We start from the raw sequence: 6495 nt of genomic DNA on the forward strand, positions 1-6495 counted from the left end.
ATTGACCGGTTGGGCCGAGCTCCATAGATTATCCGGACTGGCCATGAGGTCCGTTGTGGATCATTTGTGGCCAGGAGGGCCAAGGGCGAATAGCTACTTTAGCTTAGTGTAACAATTCCTTGGCGTTGTGCCACGCATCGATGCTGTAAAGAGGTCGGCGTGCATAGAAGGCTCGCGGATGGCCCTTGCCCGTGTCAAAACATACTGGCCGGAGATGGATGCCACCACTGTTGCGGGACAGGGTTCGGCCATAGGCCGAGTGGCTGCTGAGAACTACTTTGAAGAAGTTCTTGAAGGCGCTCGTTTGATAGAGGCTCAGTGCTCGAAGAATATTATGTTTGAGTGACATGTATTCCCATTGTAAAAACAATGTTTTATTGAATTTATCAAGGATGTATTTATACTTTTGCCCGAAAGTACAATGATGCCTCCTGTGCGGCCATTTATGTATATATATATAATGCGGGGGTGTTCGCAGAAGACGCATGTTCACACTTGATCCAACTTCTTGGTCCATTAAGGAGGTGATAGCGCAGCAAACTGGGCAACCAGACTATAATGCTTTAACACTTTCACTTAGCCAGAGGATTTTGATAGTGGGGCTACTATATAGCCCCTGGTGGCTCCACGCTCATCTGGATTCGGGGAGCGTATATGCCTGGCCCGGAAATGGCCCTTCGTTAAGGCGGAGGAATCCCGAAGATTCCGCTAGGTCATCGAGTGGTTGACCAGTCTCACGCTATATCATGACAGTCAGTTTTTGGCTTTCTCTACTGAGGTGCTCGTCCGGATGAACTAGGGCACAATCGCAGTAGTTCTCCTGGTGCCGCCTTAGCCGATAGAGCGGAATGCAAGGCAGCAAAACACAAGAGCCGGGCAAACCCAACATTTGACCAAAGACATGATTCGGAGCTGATGCATATAAGGCCAAACTCGCGACGCCAAACACTCCCTAAGGTATTCGGTCTTTATGATGTAAACCGGGCCTAAACAATGCCCTTTGTAATAAGCCCCTGGTGTCCAGGTACGTGCAATATTCTGAGGTGGCCACATGCCAATACGTCAGCATCCTTCTCAATTGTACTGAGAATCCGAGGGATGTGTATCAACAAGAGATAGTAAAAAAGGTTTACGCAGGGTCTTAATCTAAAAAGAATCCTTGGAACGGGTCCCTGCTGCACGTCTATGCCTGTGTCTCTGTTGTGCTGTGTCGTGGATGGGTGTAGCACGATGGTCATCTGTAAAAGAGAGGAACTTAGTTGAAAAGTTGTCGTGCAAAAAGGTAGGTTATACTAAATAAACTATATACAGTTCAAGATGAGTAAAGTTGAGCCTAATTGCCCCTTGTTTGTGCGTGTCAAGCCCCTTGTATTGTAATAGCGGTATAGCCATCAAACCTGTATCAAGTACATATAGCTGCGCCGGACTCGTCTAACCGCGTCCGTGGTCTTAACGACCTGGCAGATGCATTAGTTGGTGAGGCCATTTAGTGTGCGGCTGCGAAGGCGGCCGCACGGTCTTCCGTGTGCAAGGAGCGCTCAATATTTCCATTTATTGTAATGATGCCACGTGGACCGGGCATCTTAAGCATGAGAGAAGCGTAATGCGGTATTGCGTTAAAGCGAGCAAAAGCTTCGCGTCCGAGTAGTGCTTGATAGCCACTTTGGAATGGATCGATATGGAACGTTAAATTTTCGCTGTGGAAGTTATCGAAAAAGCCGAATATAACCTATAGTAGCTGGGAGCCCGTGCAATGGGCCCCTGGGCCTGGTGTTACTCCTTTAAAGGTAGTGTTGTTGCGGCTAATTTTTGTTGGGTCTATCCCCATTTTGTGGACTCTGTCCTGATATATCAGGTTTAGACTGCTGTCGCCGTCCATCAGGACTCGTGTGAAGTGGTATCCGTCAATTATTTGGTCTAATACCAAGGCAGCCCATCCTGCACGCCAGATACTTGCCGAGTAATCCCGATGGTCGAAGGTGATCGGTTGGGACGACCAGTGGCAGAACTCCGCGGCGATAGGCCCTGGGGCATGCGTTTCTAGGAGTGCCGCTTTGTTTCTCCCCTTTGTCACGTGTAACACGTTTACTATTTTGACTCTGGTGGGAATTTCTTCTGTTCCCCAGTGCTTTGCTTGTGAGGCTCGTCCTCGTCTTCGCTTGGTGTATCCTGCCCCTTATGTTCGGTGTTGAGCTTGCTGGACTGCTTGAAGACCCAACATTCTCTATGGGTATGATTTGCAGGTTTATCGGGGGTGCTATGGATCTGACATATTTGGTCCAGAATCTTGTTTAGGCTAGACAGTTCGTGTTTGTTGCCTTTGGAGGGCAGCTTTTGCTGACCTGGCCGAGAGCTTCTGAATCCGGTGTTTACCGCCGTGCTCTTCGGGTTGTCTTCTTTATTCTGGCGCTTGTTTTTGCTGTGTCGTGATTTCCCGTTTCCGTCCCTGACTTCAGATGTACTTGGGTCGCTGGTGCTGTATCGGGCTAACCAGCTGTCCTCGCCCACACAAAAGCGGGTCATGAGGCTTGTTAATGATGCCATTGTTCTCGGCTTTTCTTGGCTGAGGTGTCTGGCAAGCCATTCGTCTCAAACGTTGTGCTTGAAAGCTGCTAAGGCTTCGGCGTCCGAACAGTCGACTATTTGGTTCTTTTTAGTGAGGAACCTGTTCCAAAGCTTTCGGGCTGACTCTCCGGGCTGTTGAGTTATATGACTTAAATTGTCTGCATCCTGTGGTCGGACATAGGTCCCCTGAAAATGTGCCCGAAAGGCGTCTTCGAGCTCTTCCTAGCATCCAATGGAGTTTTCGGGGAGGCTTTTAAGCCAGTGCCGAGCTGGTCCTTTGAGCTTGAGGGGTAAGTACTTAATGGCATGGAGATCGTCTCCTCGAGCCATATGGATATGGAGGATGTTGTCCTCAATCCAGACCCCAGGGTCTGTCATTCCATCGTACGCCTCTATGTTTACGGGTTTGAATCCCTCTGGAAATTCATGGTCCAGCACCTCATCGGTGAAACATAGGGGGTGTGCGGCACCCCTGTATTTGGGTGTACCATGGTGTTGGGATGTTTGTTGTGTTGTATTGCATGCAAGAGCGCGCTTGCGTGGCCCGTAGATGGATATGGTTGTGCCGTTCTTTTGATGCGAGCCCTCACGTGGGTCGCGTACTGGCTTATGTGCGGCGTCGTTTGCCGCTCTATGTTGGCCACAAGGTCGTCTATCCGACCGGATGGCCATTTTGGTTTTTGGTTGCTGGGGATCTAAGGCCTCCTCATCGAATTCAGGTAGCAACTTTCGCTTCGGGTAGCTCTTGGTGTGTCTATTACCACCGTACTTCGCTGTAGTGTTGAGTACTTCACTCCATCTGATTCTGAGTGTGTCTTGTGCAGCCCTGAGCCTTTGCTTCTTCTTTTTCAGACTCCTCGTAGTGGCAACAAGCCTTTGATGGGCATTCTGTTGCTCCGGGTGCCTGTCTAGTGTGATGTCGTCCGGACTGTTATCTTTGACGAAGTCGGGTTGTTCACTTTGATTCTCCGTGTTGCCGTGGTCGGGCGATGGTTCACCCTGCTCTATCACTGGGTCTATATGATCGCTGTTTCTACCGAGGCGGGATTTGGAGTGACGCTTACGCCGCCGCTTTGACTGCTTCTCGAGGGAACAACCCTTCGCCGCGTCCTTCCATTCCTCGTCGTCGTTTTCTTTGGGTGTGTCCACCATGTATACATCATATGATGAAGTGGGCGTCCAGTGCCCTGTGGGAAGTGGTTCCTGTTCGTCTCCTGCATCATTGTCCATACCGTCGATGTCTTCGGAGTCGAAGTCGAGCATGTCGGTCAGATCGTCGACAGTGGCTACTAAGTGGGTGGTTGGTGGGCGGCGAATTTCTTTGTCATCCGCATCCCCATCGTGCCGAACATAGTTCGGCCAGGACTCTCTTGACAGGGAGAGAGACCTTAATCAGTTCAGTATGTCGCCGAAGGGTGAGTGCTGGAAGATATCCGCGGAGGTGAACTCCATGATCAGCGCCCTGTCGGATTCAATAGGCACGGGCGCAGGCGGTTCGGAGTCCGTGGCCAGGGAAGAATCCCGCAGTTTGGCGTCACGGCGCTCGTGAAGGGTAAGGTCGATACTCGGCTTGATCGCCGATGAGAGTGTGGCCTCCTTGGCAGGGTCTATCCACCCGTCACTGGATGGCGTGATTGGCTCTGATTTGAGGGTCGAAGCAGTCGCCGGTGTGATCTCCCGAATACTGTCTGATGGTAGAGCTAAATCATGCTCATCGTGACCGTGCGGCGCACTCGGCAAGGGCTCGAACCCGTCGAAGATCAAGTCTCCGTGGATGTCGGCTATGTAGTTTAAGTTTCCAAATCTGACCTGATGGCCAGGGGTATAGCTCTCGATCTGCTCCGGATGGCCAAGCGAGTTGGCCTGCAGTGTGGAGCCGCCGAATACAGAGATCTGTCCGGGAAGAAAAGTCTCACCCTGGACTGCATCACTATCGATGGTTGAAGGAGCCATCAAGCATAATGATGACGACACAGAGGAACTCTCAATGAAAGAACCAATATCGGTGCCAAAACCGGCGGATCTCGGGTAGGGGGTCCCGAACTGTGCGTCTAAGGCGGATGGTAACAGGAGGTAGGGGACACGATGTTTTACCCAGGTTCGGGCCCTCTTGATGGAGGTAAAACCCTACTACCTGCTTGATTATTCTTGATGATATGAGTAGTACAAGAGTTGATCTACCACGAGATCGGAGAGGCTAAACCCTAGAAGCTAGTCTATGGTGTGATTGTATATTGTCCTACGAACTAAAACCCTCCGGTTTATATAGACACCGGAGGAGGTTAGGGTTACACAAGGTCGGTTACAAAGGAGGAGATATCCATATCCGTATTGCCTAGCTTGCCTTCCACGCCAAGTAGAGTCCCATCCGGACACGGGACAAAGTCTTCCATCTCGTATCTTCATAGTCCAACAGTCCGACCAAAGGATATAGTCCGGCTGTTCGGAGACCCCCAAATCCAAGACTCCCTCAGCCCCCCGAGGTGAGATCATTGGGTGTCGATACGCCTCTCGCCGGGTCGCCAAGTGGGCGCTTGAGCTAGCCGGCCACACCATCCTCTACGAGCCTCGCACTACGATCAAGTCCCAAGCTCTGGCCGACTTTTTCGTCGATTGGACCGAGACCCAGTACCTGCTGCCGCCGCCGGATTCAACGCATTGGCGCATGCACTTCGACGACTCAAAGATGCGTCTCGGCCTAGGGGCCGACATTGTGCTATCTTCCCCGAAGGGCAACCGGCTCAAGTACGCGCTCCATATCCACTTCACCGCCTCCAATAACGTCGCCGAGTATGAAGCCCTTGTGCAAGGCCTCCGGCTCTCCAAGGAACTCGACATCCGACGCATCCTGTGCTATGGTGACTCGGATTTGGTGGTGCAGCAGTGCTCCAGCGAGTGGGACGCCAGCGACCCCAACATGGCGAGCTACCGCTTCCTCATCCAGAAGCTGTCCAGATTCTTCGCAGGCTATGAGTTCCTCCATGTCACACGCGCGGAAAATGAGGCAGCCAACACGCTCGCCAAGATCGCCTCGTCCCGGCAATCCATCCCGTCCGGTGTCTCCCTCGAGCACCTGCACAAGCCGTCCGTCAAGCCGTCTCTGGACTCCGAGTCCATCTACGTCCCGGATGACCCGGCCGCGCCTCAACCCAGCCCGGGGACTGCCGAACCTGGCCCTGGGACCGTCGAACCAGGTCCGGGGACTGCTCAACCCGGCCTGGGGGCTGCGGCCATCAACCCGGCCGCCGCCATTCCCAACCCGGGGGCTGCTGAACCCGGCTCGGGGGCTGCCACCCCAGAGCCCGCCATGGTGGCCGTCTTCGCCATGGTGATGGCGCCATCATGGGCCCTACCCATCTCAGAGTTTCTGGAGAATGGGGTCCTCCCCATGGACGAGACCGAGGCCCGAAAAGTGCAGTGCCGGGCGTCCGTGTACAACATCATCAACAACGAGCTCGTCAAGCACAACTCCACTGGCATGTTCCAGCGCTGCGTTGAGAAAGACAAGGGCATTGAGATCCTCCTCGACATACACCAGGGCAAGTGCGGGCACCACGCCGCCTCGCGGTCCCTGGTGGCCAAGGCTTTCCACCATGGTTTCTACTGGCCCACGGCCCTCCAAGACGCCGAGTCACTCGTCCTCAAGTGCGAGGGATGCCAACACTTCAGCAAGCTCAGCCACCAGCCGGCATCAGCATTCCAGACCATCCCGATCGCCTGGCCCTTCGCGGTCTGGGGACTCGACATGGTGGGGGCCTTTAAGACCCCTCGAGGCAGCATGACGCATTTGCTGGTGGCAGTGGACAAGTTCACCGTGGATCGAAGCAAGGCCAATCAAGAAACTGGACGGGCCAACGGCCATCCGATTCATCAAGGACATCACGGTGTGCTACGGCATGCCGAACCGCATCATCACGAACAACGGCACCA

The sequence above is a fragment of the Triticum aestivum genome, chromosome 7A (genome assembly GCF_018294505.1).
Source record: "Triticum aestivum cultivar Chinese Spring chromosome 7A, IWGSC CS RefSeq v2.1, whole genome shotgun sequence".
NCBI classification, from domain to species: domain Eukaryota; kingdom Viridiplantae; phylum Streptophyta; class Magnoliopsida; order Poales; family Poaceae; genus Triticum; species Triticum aestivum.